The sequence below is a fragment of the Bos indicus genome, chromosome 3, assembly GCF_029378745.1.
Source record: "Bos indicus isolate NIAB-ARS_2022 breed Sahiwal x Tharparkar chromosome 3, NIAB-ARS_B.indTharparkar_mat_pri_1.0, whole genome shotgun sequence".
Lineage (NCBI taxonomy): Eukaryota > Metazoa > Chordata > Mammalia > Artiodactyla > Bovidae > Bos > Bos indicus.
This window is the reverse complement of record NC_091762.1, coordinates 119,759,260-119,773,088: the sequence shown is the minus strand read 5'-3', so window position 1 is coordinate 119,773,088 and position 13,829 is coordinate 119,759,260. Positions and strand designations below refer to the sequence as shown.

General features: G+C 62.9%; 1 long non-coding RNA gene across 1 annotated transcript; it reads left to right on the top strand.

The window, feature by feature from the left end:
- Positions 1-116: 116 nt before the first annotated feature.
- Positions 117-12,534, top strand: LOC139182315 (uncharacterized). The gene is made up of 3 exons (XR_011565981.1): positions 117-307; positions 526-7,395; positions 9,501-12,534. It is a non-coding gene; the product is annotated as an uncharacterized lncRNA (long non-coding RNA).
- Positions 12,535-13,829: the final 1,295 nt, after the last annotated feature.

Sequence of the window (13,829 nt, the reverse complement as noted above, 5' to 3'; positions counted from 1 at the left end):
GACCCTGCTCTCCTGGGATCTCAGGTCCCTCCGCCCACTGCCCTCTGTCCTCAGAGAAGGCGAGCCTCTTATGGGGGTGGGGGGGGTGGGGGGCAGAGGGCCTGGGCAGGGACCTCCTCCGACTCCTGGCTTCATCTGGGGGACAGGATGCCTGGTCTGGAGGGCCAGTGGTCATGGTGGTGGGGGCTGGGGAAGCCGAGCTTTTGCACAGCTGCTCCTTTAGTCTTCCCCGGATCCCGCGGGCCAGCGGGCATCACCCTGCAGACCAGATTCAGAGGTCCAGCTGCCGGCCTGAGTGACCCGCTTGGTAAGTGATGGGCTGGTGTCACCCCAGTGGGCCTGACACCGCTTCTGGGTCTTACCCTGCCCCCAGGGGACCATGCCCGCGGCCTCCCCGCCTGGCTGCGCCCACCCTCCGTAGGCTTGGAGGGGACCCTGGGGGGGCATGCCCCAGCCCTGCCCCTGGGAGTGGGCGTCAGGGGAGGGTGCACTCGGGATCCCACTCACTGTTGTCCCCTCTCCTAGGTCGGGGGGATGACCCTCCATGGGAGCAGGACCATGCCAGAGCTCCAGGCTCCCGGGGGCTGAGTGGAGGTGGGCGCAGAGCAGCTCCTGGGTCTTCTTGGGGTCTGTGGAGGCCTGAGTGGCCTGAGTGGATGTGAGAGTTGGACTATAAAGAAGGCTGAGCGGCAAAGAATCGATCTGTTGAACTGTGGTGTTGGAGAAGACTCTTGAAAGTCCCTTGGACTGCAAGGAGATCCAACCAGTCCATCCTAAAGGAGATCAGTCCTGAGTGTTCATTGGAGGAACTGATGCTGAAGCTGAAACTCCAATACTTTGGCCACCTGATGTGAAGAGCTGACTCATTTGAAAAGACCCTGATGCTGGGAAAGATTGAGGGCAGGAGAAGAAGGGGACGACAGAGGATGAGATGGTTGGATGGCATCACTGACTCAATGGACATGGGTTGGGTGGACTCCGGGAGTTGGTGGTGGACAGGGAGGCCTGGCGTGCTGCAGTCCATGGGGTCGCAAAGAGTTGGACGCGGCTGAACTGAATTGAACTGAGTGGCCTGAGCTAGAGGGCCTGGCGGGAGACCCTCCATACGTAAGTGGAGGGGCCGCCCGCCTGGCCCTCCTGCCTAAGGCCTCACGGGGCCCGTGGAGCAGCCCCTGGGGGCTCTGTGACGGGGCTGGCCTGGCCTGGCCCTCAGGGAACCATCGTCTTGCCCCAGCTCCTCGATGCCCCACGGGAGCACTGGCCCTGCGTCCTGAGCCTCCCCGACCTGCCTCCCCTGGGCCCCAGGCGATGCCAGCCTTCCACCCGCGGTGCCCCTTCAAGGCTGCGGCTCTGTGTGAATTTCTGCAGTCCTGCCTGTTGTGAAAGAGACTCAGACGCGGCTCCAGACAGAAGGCAGAGAGGAAACCCAGGAGCTCAGCGGGGGCAGGCCTGCCGTTTTGGGTGCTCACTGCCGCTCCTCCGCCCCGCCCGGAGTCCTTTCCTCTGCCCTGCGGGTGACCGGGGACCAGCGCAGTCCCCTCCCTCAGCCTCGGTGGACAGGGCCCAGGACCCACGCGGGGCCAGCGGGTCACACCGTTTCAGCCGCTCCCAGGGAGCTGGGGCTTCAGGGAGCGAATGTGGACAGCGGGGCTGGAATCCGCCAAGTGGTTCAAGATGTCAGGAGGCTTAGGGAGGGACGCGGGCGGCATTTCCTGTGCTCGCTTTGAAGATGTGGGAACAAAGGCGGGATCGTGGGCGTGGGTAGAGGGGCCCAGGCCTGTCTGGCCTCTGAGCCTGGATGGGCAAGGCTGGGGGCCTGTAGCGGGGAATGCCAGTCTGCGGGGCCTGTGGGCCCAGACAGGACCCCGCTCCCTCCTGGCAGGCCGAGGGCCCTGCTGCAGTGATGACCGGCCTGGGGCGCCCTCCTGGGGCTGTGGGTTGGAGGTTGGCTTCCCAGACCTGCCGACTGTGCTCAGGTCTCCCCTGGAGCCTGTCAGTTACTGTGGCTCCCCTCCGCCTGCCCCGCCTTCCCCGGAGGGCGCTGACCCCAGGTCATGTGCTGAACCCTCCACGGCGCCTGATGGGCCACTTTCCCAGCTGCACGGGGCGGGAAGGGGCTGCCAGGAGAGGGGCCCTTGGAAGTCCTTGCAGCAGCTGCCCTCACGCTGCCCAGTTCCCCAAACCCGCCTCGTGCCAGGCGCTGTTAGCATCACACGTGTGGCCCCGTCTTCTCTGAGCTGTTGCTGTCATTCAGGTGGGGTTCCTCCCCGTGGGACCCTGGCCCGTGCGCTCACTCGGCAGGAAGGTGCCATTGAAAGAGACAGTGCTGTGGCCAGGTAGGTGGAGGACAGCCCTGGGGGATGGGCTCTGAGCCCCACAGGGGTGGGCATGTCCTCACTCAGGGCGGGGAGGGGACGACCCTGGCCCCTCTCGCCCTCACCCTCTCTCTACAGCCTCTCCCGGTGAAGGTGGGGAAGACCGCATCACAGCTCCTCGGGAGGGCGAGGTCCTCAGGGCGTGCGGCCTCTCCCCTTGGTCTCTGGCTGGGGCTGGGTCAGGGGCAGAAGTCGAACTGGGAGCAGAGGGAAGAGGAAAAGTCGATCTAACGACGTCTGTCCACCAGCCGGTGCCCCAGCCCCCGCCTGCCTGCAGGAAGTCGGGGGGACTGCTGGCTGGTGCGGGGGCACCTCTGGAGGACTGCCCAGGGTGGGGCTGGTTCTGGAAGTGGGGGTGGTTAGGGCAGGGGCGGTGGGCCTAGACCTCAGCACGGCCTCCTGGGGCCGGCCCTGAGCCTCCGTACTCTGCCAGCCCTGCTTCCAGAAGGAGCGAGGGCAGAGCCGCAGAGCGGTGCTGCCCGCCTGGGCCGGGCGGCGTGTCCTGGGGTGCCGGGAACCACTCCCCTCTCCCCTGAGGGCCCGTGAGCCCTGCTCTTGCGCAGAAGGGCTTGGTGTTCCTCACTGGCTCCCCAGGGTGTGCTCAAGCGTGAGCGCCCTCGATCCCCGGGACCGAGGGGGCAGGTCTGAGGACCCCAGGCCTTGGCTGGCCTGCTTGGAGCTGATGTCCGGGGGTGGGGGCAACGTGGAGTTTCTGATCACGTTTCTGCCCCGCACATGGTGGTTGGACCCTGTTTGGGAGCCCTGCATGCCCTGTGTTGCTTCAGGCTGTACCCACCCCTACCTTTGCAAGCAAGACCCCTCTGCGGGGTCGTGGCACCCACCCCAGCCTTACACATCTGGAAGCTGGTTCCACAGAGCCCTGCCTGCCCACGGGGCTGGCCTGGCTGGGCCCCTGTCCCGACATCCTGTGTCTGAGCCCCTGTCTGTATGGGCCTGGCCCCCATGTTGGCTGGACCAGCCATCTTGCTGGAAGACGAGGTCTCAGAGCAGCTCAGGGATGGAGAGCTAACCGTGAGCCCGTGGCCTGCTGGGTGAGCCATGAGCCTGCACTCAGCCCTGGAGGGCGTGTGGCCGCAGGGCAGTTTGGGGCGGAACCAAGGCAGCTGGGAGAGCCCTAACTCACTGGGGTCAGAGGGAAGCCAGACCTCGCCTTCCCTGGACATCTGAGTCCAGGATTCCCCTCCAAGGCTCTCTAGTGCAACCAGGGTCAGAGGTCCGCCTCTGGGGTGCGAGCGATGAGGCTGAGGTCTGGAGGCAGCTGGGAGCTTTTGTGTCCTTTCCACGGACACAGCTCCGCACCTGCACCTCAGACCCTTGGGTGAGATGCAGCCATTCTCCGGCGTTCTCCTGCTCCGGCCACGGCGGCCAAGCCTGTCAGGTGGAGGTGGACAGTGGGTAGCTCACGGCCCGGGCTGGAGAGGAGCCTCCTTCAAGGAGACCACCTGCTGGGAGGGACTGCCTGCTGAGCCCCCAGCAGCCTCGGGTGGGAGCCCCGGGGCCTGGTTGAGGTGCAGGATGCGTCCTTTCCCTCTCACGCACCCCCGGTCCTGCAGGGGTGTCTGGGCAGCGCATGCAGCGTCCACTACAGAGGCCTCACCGGCCCGCTGCAGGGCCACCATCTCGGGACACAGCTGGCTGCGTGCCCCCGGGTCCCTGGGGTGCGGGGCTCCCTGGGCTCTGCACACACCCTGTGTCACCTTTGTGGGTGGGGGACGTGATTCCATCAGTGAACTGCCCAGGTCACTCTGCGTGTCCCCATGGTGGTGCCGAAGGTCAGGAGACCCAGGACCCGCGCTGGGGCCCCTAGCACATCACCCCCCATCACCGAAGCTGCAGAAGGCGGTGTTGGTGGGGAGACGTGAGACCCCAGGCCTCAGCGCATCTGTGGTTGCTCAGCATGGATTCTAAAATAAACCGGAAAGTCCACAGTCCCAGCGCTCATCCCACGTCCAGCACAGACCCCACTGGCCCTCAGATGAGGTGCGGGAGGGTGTCGGGGGCCCTCTCCCCTTGAAGGACTCGCCTTGCCCTGGGGAGCCCCCTTCCTATCACACCGTTGGCCTGGGTCTCCTGTGAGCTTGGTTTGTTCCCTAAACTGGAGGGGAGATGGTGCTTTCTTGGTTGGCATCTTGGGCTCTGCCATCTAAGTTTCCAACCCACTAAGCTGCTTGAGAATAAATGTCTGGATAAAGTACATTCCATCTACTGGACAGTAGCTTCAGAGATCTGGGACCAAACGCTGTACATCTTGGACTTTTTTTGTGGTGATTTCTCACTGTGGCGACTTGGCCTCTGATCAGGGGAGGACCATGGCCAAGGACCTGGAGACCCCGCAGCCCTCCCTGGGGTGATCGCAGTCAGACAGAAGCTTCGGGAAGCCCCCGGATGCCCAGGCTTGTCCTGGACACTTAAGAGGCGGGTCTCGCTGCTGGTGCTGTTCCCGTGCTGTGGCTGCTTCCTCCTGTGTCCCGAGCCCTGGCGGACTGGCGGGGTAGGATGATGGGGGGCTGGCTCACCCCGCTCAGCACCCCTGAAGATGAGGTCATTCCCCAGAGACAAGCTGGAACAGCCCCGCCCCAGGCCCGCACCCAAAGCCCTCACGTAGCTCACCGAAGTCAGACCGAATCCGTAGTGTGAGGACGTCTCCTGGACCCCGACAAAGTTGGGCAGCTCCGGGCGGGTCTCCTGCACCCAGCTCTTTGGGCCTTGATCTTATGAGATGAGACTGTCTGCTCTCCATGCTCCTGCCTTTGCATGAATGCAACTGGGGGACTGGGAGGCTCCGATGGGCACCCCCAAGGAAGCAAGGGGCTCTGTGTCCCTCAAGTGCGGGATGCTTGTTCCTAAGCCTTTGCCCGGCCACACGGAGGCCTCTGTAGTCCTGCTGTCCGCAGCCATCAGGCAGCCAGGCCTGACCTCTGGGACACACTTGGGGACCCCTGTCTTGGGCCACCCTGATTGGAAAAGACCCTGGTGCTGGAAAAGATTGAGGCAGGAGCAGAAGGGGACAACAGAGGATGAGATGGTTGGATGGCGTCGCTGACTCAATGGACATGAGTTTGAGCAAGCTCTGGGAGATGGTGATGGACAGGGAAGCCTGGCGTGCTGCAGTCCATGGGGTCGCAAAAGGTCAGACACGGCTGAACGACTGGACAACCACAGCTCCCGGGCCCACCCTTCTCCACGGCCTCTAGGACAGCCTGATGCTGGGGAACCCTGGCCATCAACACCTCTCCGTGGTGACTGCCGGGATTTCTCCCCAGACGCCCTCAGGGGAGCCAGGCTCCCTGGGACTCCAGAGGAGCATCCCCTCTCCTCCAGCCCCAGCTCCTGCCTTCTGTAGGCCTGGTCATCTCTGCTCCCTGCTCAGCCCCCGGATGGCCCTGCCACAGGCCCTCTCCACGCAGCAGCCTGACGGGTCCTCCCCAGGAGCGGCAGGGCTTGGGTCACCCTTGGGATGGAGCCCAGCGTTGACCCTTTGTATTCCGGGCCAGGGCCACCTGATGTCCTGGCCATCCCCCACCCCAGCTGGAGGCTTTGGAGGCCACTCAGGGCCCTGAGGGTCCTGCCTTCCTGCTGCGTGGGCCTGGTGAGCCCCCACGGTCCTTGTTGGGGCCTGGCGGCGGGACCTCCCTCTGGACGGCTTGCTTGGGGCTGAACTGCAAATCACAGCTCTGACATCCATGCGGGACGGCTGGGGGCATTGGCCCCCCTGCCCGCCTCGTTTCCCTGTATGTGCGGCCAGGAGGCTGGAACCCTGTTTTGTGTGACGCTGTCCGGGGTGGACGGCACTGGCCGTGCCAGGTTTGGTCTGTGGAAGGCCTGCAGCTCTGGCCACCTTTGGCGTGTCTTCTGTCTGAGAGGACCCTCCTGCGGGCTCGGTGAGAGGGGAGGTGGGCCTGCAGGCCTTGCCAGGTGGGGCCCAACGTCCGTGGGAGGAACAGATGCTCCTGACCTGGCAGGGCCTACGCCTGCCCCCTCTTTCCCTGAGCCTGAGCAAGCCTCCTCTCATGTGTTCAGAGTGGGCACAGGGCCTGGGCCCCCAGTGGCTGCAGAGGGTCCCGGTGGCAGTGTGTCAGGAGCTGCTTCTCAGGGCTCTTGCTCTGGGCCGCCCCCTCTCCCCCTCTCCTGCTGCCTTCCCCCTGTGGGGCCACGGCCAGTGGAAGCGTGGGGGCTGCCTTGGCCAGAGGCCTCCAGACAGACTTTCTCCCATGGGGACGACTTCTGGGGTCCCTTCCAGCCCTGAGGGTCTGCGGGTGGGGACGTGGTGACTTGGGAGTTGAAGATGACTCAGGAGTCGTCAGGTTTATAATCCAGCTGTCTGTGATGGCATGACTCGACTGTTTTAAAGCTTGGTGATTCATCAGTCTTGAAATGTGTTGGTAGACATTAAGGCTTTTTTATTCACAGTGTTCAGATACGATTGAAACATGAATGTTCTGATTGAAATGCCAAGATTATGTTTATCTGTGATTTCAAGTTATCTGACTGTTCTAGGATAACAGAGCTGCAAAGAAATCTTAGTTTAATTGTTAGAAGCCCTATGTGAATGCTTACCACGTGTGTGCACGTTTTTATATCTGGTGTGTGTGTGTGTTCAGTCACTTCAGTCATGTCCAACTCTTGCGACCCCATGGACTGTAGCCCCGCCAGGCTCCTCTGTCTATGGGATTCTCAGGCAAGAACACTGGGGTGGATTGCCATTTCCTCCTCCAGGGTTTATATCTGTTGTGGAAGATGAGGAGCCAAGGGTTTTAGTGAAAGAGACGAGACACAGTAGGAGAGAAGTTTGTTAAAATCCTGACTGTCAGGCTTGAGTTGTGTCAGGACGAATTCATCTTTTTTTCTTCTCAAACACGTGTGTTTCCCAGCTTACGGCCCGGAAAAGGCAGGAATCGGAGGCAGCTGACGGCCTGAGCACACGTGCCCACGCGTGGGTCTGGACAGCACCGTGTGGACGGGCGCTCCCAGGGATTTTTGGTGAAGTGGCCGCATCCAGGTCTGGAGCAGGGAAAGCGTTCGCCCTGTTGTTTTAATAGCAGGTTCCTTGAGAAATGATTCACTCGCCACGTAGCTCACCCAGACAGCGTGCAGCTCAGGGGCTTTTACGTGTGCACACCCAGTGGTGCAGCGTTCGCCACCATCCAGTCCCTGAGCACCTCCATCACCCCGGAAGGAGCCCCCGCGACTGGGGCGGTCCCTCCCCGCCGCCCCTCCCGGCCCGGCCACCACCCCTCCGCTGTCCGTCTCTGCACGCGTGCTGTCCTGGACGTTTTGTGTTGACCTGGCCTTTGGGGCTGCCCGCTTCCCCTGAGTTTCCAAAGACCTTCCAAGAGCTCCTCCATTGCCAGTCCCTTCAGGACTGGGGTCTCCTTCCTGCCCCCTTGTCTCCAGGCTGGAGTGGTCCCCCACAGCCCTTGGGGGGCTACCCGGGGTCATCGCACTCCTGTGCCTCCCCCTGGGATGGCCACAGACCCCTGTGGTGGTGCCCTGTTGGTGGGCGACCCCCTCGGGCGCCCCGAGGCCCCCCAACCCCAGTCCTCTTCACCCCCGTTGCCACCTGCTTCTCCAGGCCTGCTGCGGCCCGAGGGCTGGGGGAGGGCTGACAGGTTTCCTCTGGGCTGGCCTGGCGCCGTGAGCCTTCCCAGCCAGGCAGTGTTCACAGGCCGGCCCAGCCCTGCTCCTACAGCAGGACATGCTGTGTGTGTTGGAGCCGGGCCATCGCGGAACCCACGTGGGGCCTGGCCGGGCTGTGCAGCTGAGGGCCTGCCCCCGAGGGAGCCCAGGACCGGTGTGGAGGGGCCTGGGGGCGGGGCTGAGGCTGGCGGTGGGTGTGAGACAGGCTGTGGGGTCCTGTGGGAACCCCCATTTCCTATCCTTAAGTGAGCACCCAGTGTCTCCTTCCACCTCTGGGCCGGCTGTGAGGGGCGTGTTCGCAGCTGATGTACTGAGAATTGGTTCACTCGGTGTTCCCCTAGAACAATGCCCGCCCCAGTCCTCACGTGGCTCCCTCCCCTGTGGGCCCTGGGAGCGCCCCTGGGTGGGCCTGACCCTGGGCCTGCTGCAAGCTGTGTCCTGAGCCCTGAGGACAGGGCGTCCCCGCCAGACCTGCTCCCGCACCCATTGAGGGCCCCATGCTGGGGCCAGAGCACAGGGAGCAGCGGCCTCCCAGGCCCAGGAGACCCCAAGGCCCACCCGGGACCGCCCGGCAGGCAGCCTGCGGGGGCACAGTGGGGGTGGGGGAGGCCGCCACACGCAGGTGCTGGCCGTGTCCAGTGGGGCCCTGCACGCTGCTCCTCACAGGGGCGGCCTGCAAGGACCTCACGGCTGGCCGGCCCGACCCGGGAGCTGGGCCTGCACTTCAGCCCCTTGCTCAATCCCCTGGAGACCCGGGTGAGTGTCGCGCTCTCACGGCAGGCCCAGGGTGCCAGACGGGCTCCACCCTCAGGGACCCACGGCCAGCCGAGAGACCAGGACGGCAAAGAGAAGGGAAGGGACGGTGAGACAGCACGTCCAGGGTAGCCTGCCAGGGCCGAGTGTCCCGGCTGGGACGCAGAGGCTCCTCCTGGGGCGGTGGGTGCTCCTGGCGGCCTTCAGGGCTCCTTGATGACTCCCTCTGATGAGTCCCCGTACCTGGTGTCCCGCCACTGACCCTGCAGCCCCACGTCCTGGGTGGCAGTGAGCATGCGCTTTCTGGAGGCGGGGCTGGGCAGCACCGGGGCTTGAGTCTGAGCTGAGAGACAGGGAGGAAGCCAGGCGCAGCCAGGGGGCCTCCCTTTCCTGATGCGGGCAGGCGCTGGCTGTGAGGAGGGCCGTGCGGTGACTGGCAGGCTGCTGGTGGCCTCCGGCTGCCTGGCCGGTGGCAGGGGTGAGAGGCGTGAAGGACGTGGCCCCCAGGGCAGCCTGGCCACGCTGTGCCCGTCTATGCCCCCACCCGCGCCTCCATCCCCTTGGCCAGCCGCTCTGCTTCGGCTCAGGTGCCCTCGGGCCCCCGCTCACCCCATTTGGGGCTGGCCCCTGGGCCCGTCCAGCATCGGGTCTCCTAGAATTGGCTGTGGGCTGCACGGAGGACGCTCTGATCTTGAGCAGTGATTCCCCCCTCAGGTTCATCAGAGCGTGGAGCCGAAAGACAGCTTCACCCTTGGACGGCAAGGTTTGCGTTGCAGAGCTGACCTCCTGGCAGGGAGCGACTGAGTGGCGAAGCAAGAACGGCACGTGAGAAGCCTCCCAAGCCCTTCCTCTCCCTTGTCTCGGAGGACTGGTGAAGACACGCCTGAGTGCAGCACGCAGACTCGCAGCTCCTGGGCCGGCGGGCTGCTCCGGCGGGCCTGGAGCTGCCGTCTCTGCTGGCTGCTGGTTTGTGGGCTCAGCAGTTGCCGTCTTTGCTGTGGACTGCAGCGGCGTCTGGGGCGAGCAAATTATCCCTGAACTTCAGATGCTGCACATACGTTTTCATGGGCAGGGTATTTTAGTGAGCTTTTCCCTGAAGAATAACATGTATGCAGACAAGGTCACAGATTATCAACTTGCAGCCTGACGCATTTGAGAAGCGAGCACACCCACGGAACCACGCCCAGACGAAGGCACCGAACAGACTCCCACCAGCCCTCGGAGCCCCTCCCTTATCCTCCCCCGCCAAAGGCTACCACTCTCTGACTTCCGTCACCATCAGTGGGTTTTGTCTGGGTTTGTGTTTTACCTAAACGAATTCATACGGTGCCAGCTCTTTCGTGTGTGGTTCTTTTGCTCCAATTGTATTTGTGAAGTTCCTCCAGGTTACGACAGGCAGAGGTCTATCCTTTCTTCACTGCTGTCCCCCTGGATGACTATAGAATTGTTTGAAAGTATTTCTCTGCAGTGTTGTCAGCGGACGATTATGTTGAGAGTTCAGGGCCGTGATGAATGCCCTTGCCGTGCCTCGGTGCCAGTGTCCTTTTGTGAACATATGCGAGCATTTCTGGGAAAGGAATCACAGGGACGCAGCATTTCCAACTTTGGAAAATACCATCTACCGGCTTTCTAAACTACAGTACCAATTCACACTTCAGGGAAAGCATATGAGCACTCCCCTTGCTCAGCATTCATGAGAACCTTTTCGTCTGAGCCATTCTGGCGATCATCGGGGTTTAAATTTGCATTTCCATGATGACTAAGGATATGGAGCACTTTTCTCCACGTGTTTATTTGCTGTTCTCTGAGTGCCTTTTTGAGTCTTTTGCCCGTTTAAAAAATGAGCTGTCTCTGCACATAGATGTTTATAGCAGCTTTATTCATAATTGCCAAGACTGGAAGCAACCAAGACGTCCTTCAGTGCTGGATAAATGAACCATGACACATCCAGACAGTGGAATATTACTCAGCACTAAAAAGAAATGAGCCTTCAAGCTGTGAAAAGACACGGAGGAGGCCTGAATGCATGTGCCTGAGTGAGAGGAGAAGCCAGTTTGGAAAGGCTCCCTGTGGGCTTTTTCCATCTCGATGGCATTCTGAAAAGGCACAACTGTGGAGAGAGTAGGAAGAGCCGTGGTTGTCAGGGGCCAGGGCTGGGAGGCGGGACTGGGTGGCGCTCGGGATTTTGGGGTGAGCTGACGTGGTGCGAGGCTGTCATGGTGGAGAGCCTGTGCTCTGGCCTTTGAGGAGGGCTGAGCACCCCGGGAGAGGTGGCAAGGAGGTGGCCTTGTGCCCTGCACTCTGGTGCCTGGCGTGGTAATTGAGACACTGCAATCGTGAGGCATGAGGCCGTCTGCACTCCTGTGAGCAGAGTGGGCTGGACCGTGTGTGTCCAGGACCCCTGCCCCGGATGCAGAGAGGACTCCATTCGCCTGCTGTGTGAGTGGCTGGTTGAGCTCTCGGTTGCCCAGCATCACCCCTCTGCACCTGAAACTGGCCCCCTACCTCTCCTGGCTTCGCTGTCCCCCCCGGGTTGGCTGCAAGCTGGGTCAGCTTCCTGGAGCTGGGGCGGGGGGCAGCCGAGGACCTGGCATCCAGAGGGTGCTTCCCCAAAGCATGTTCGCTTCTGAGCCCTGGCTGTACCCTGTGGACAAGTCACACAGCCAGCCAGCCATGTCTTCTCACTCTTGCGCAGAAGCCAGGCCACATGGGAGTTGCAGCTCCAAGGCCCTCCAGAGGGCACACCGCTCGCCAGCCGCTCGCGGGTAAAAATCTGGCCCCCTTGTCTATGTGATGCTCTCCCTCCTCAAGGCCCACCCCTGCAGGCGACCCCTCCCCGCTGCACCAGGCTCAGCTCTGTCCGGCATCACCTCCGCTTGGCGGTGTCCTGGGGGGCAGCACCACGCCCTCCCACTTGGCACCAGACCTCAAACGTCTGAGCAGCACTGATTGAGTGAAAAGGGAAGGAAGTGTCCCCAGATCCTGAAGAAGACAAGGCACCGGATGGAAGAAGGCGTTAGTAGCATATAGAACGGAGGAGGCTTTGGGTCCAGAATATGTAAAGAGCGCTCTCCAAGCAATCACAAAACAGCAGGCGACAGGCCAGAAAAGCAGGCAGAGCCCTGGCCGGCAGTTCAGAGAGAGGACGCCAAACGGCCATGAGCCTCACAGAAACGTGCCTGGTCTCATAGCAAACAGGGAGGTGTGTGTGAGCCACGGTGAACCCAGACGCAGTGGCGGGTGGGCAAAGAGGCCCCACAGACGAGGCCGGCGGTGGGAGGAGGGGAGCCTGCAGACGCTGAGTGCAAACTTGGGGGAGCCGCTCTGGGAGGCGCTCTAACAGCGTGGAGTCCGCCCCCACCCCCGTGCACCCCCGAGCCATGGAGGCGTAGGTAGTGGCACCAGGACACGCGGCATTAGTGGTCATGCTGGCCTTGCTCCGGAGCGCCGGGGACTGGGAAGCACCAGATGGCCGTTAGGGTGGAATCAGAAACGCGGGGCCCAGGCGTCGCTGCACGGAGGAGACGGGCTGTGTCCACAGCCGCGGCCCAGGTGCCCAGGAGGCAGGCGCGGGCCCCTCCGTCTGCCCCCCTGTCCTGGGCTGGGGGGTGCTCTGAGGCTTCTCCGGGCTCACGAACAGTGGGGAAACCGAGTCTTCCTTCCAAGGCAGCGAGAGCACAGGATTCCCAAGGTCCAGGAAAGCGAGCTCAGCCCAGCAGCATCACCCCTGCGGTCGTTCACGTTTGGTTTGCAAATATCATTTTACATTTAAATGAGTTTGAATAGTACAATAAACCTGATTTAAGTAAGCCTGGGAAGCAGTAGGAATTGCGTCTCCCTTTAAAGTGACAGAGGCTTCCTCTCAGGGGCAGGGCTGAAAATCGACAAGGATATGCCTAGAAAGCTGGGGCTCTCAGGGGTCTTGGGGTCCCTGGGGGGAGATACAGTCATAGCCTGAGGCCACCGAGCCAGGCCTGGGGCTGGACGCTCCTGACCCTGACAGCCACCACCAGACCCTCCTCACTGCCCACCGTCTAGGAGCCCAGGACCTCCTCCCCTGGGGCTCCGACTCCCCACTCTAGGCCTGCCAGGGCCCGTGCAGGGCCTGTGAGTGTCCGAGGGCAGGTGTGCCGCGTGAATGCCCATGTCATGGCCGAGAGGCCCACGGTGGGCTTCCCCAGGGCCCGCCTGTGACAACCAGGTGGCTGCGTCATCCCTCAGGAATGCAGCCGGGCCTCGGTGTCCAGACCCCACTGCCCAGCGGGCATCAGGAGCCCCGGGGCCGGGCCTCATCTCCTCCTCCTCCTCTGGGCCTGGTCCTGGGCGGGGGCACATGGCTGCTCCGCACAGATGGCCAAGCCCGGGCTTGCTGGGCTGTGTGTGTGTCTTCCACGTCTTGTTTCTGGGGCCTGGTCACCTCTGGATGCCGGCTGAAGCTTCACGGTCAGCCAGGAGCCTCAGGCCCAGAGGAGGTCCTGACCATGAGGAGGACAGGGCAGGGCAGGGCAGGCTGGGCCAGCGGGCCCCCAGCATCCAGGGTGCAGCGGGGCCTCCGAGTGGCGGCCCCAAGCCTGCTCCAGGGGCCGCAGCGTCTGCAGCCAGAGGCCTGGCCTTGGTCTGATCAGAGCCGGTGTGGGAGCAGGGCTATGGTGTGTGACTCCGGCCTGGAGCCAGCCCTAGAGGCTTCCTGGAGCAGGCTTCCCAGACCGGGTTATGGCCCGTTCGATTCTAGTTCCCAGGACCCTGGGCCCAGCCCCCTGGTCAAGAGAGCAAGGGTCCTTCCACGAGGAAGCCTCAGAGTCCGGTGCCCTGGGGTTTGTGAGCTGGGGCCAGCACTGGGGACTCTACAGCCCTCCCCCCTTCCCCCAGCCCCACCACCTGAACCCCCCTCTTCCTGATTCTCTCATCTCCCGCCCCCGCTGCTCTCCCCAGGGGCAGGAGTTCTGCTTGGGACCTGTGCCACCTCAGGCCTCAGGGTGGATGAGCCCAGGACTTCAAAGGCCTGAAGAGGGCCCACCCACTGCCTGGGTGTGGAGCACAGAG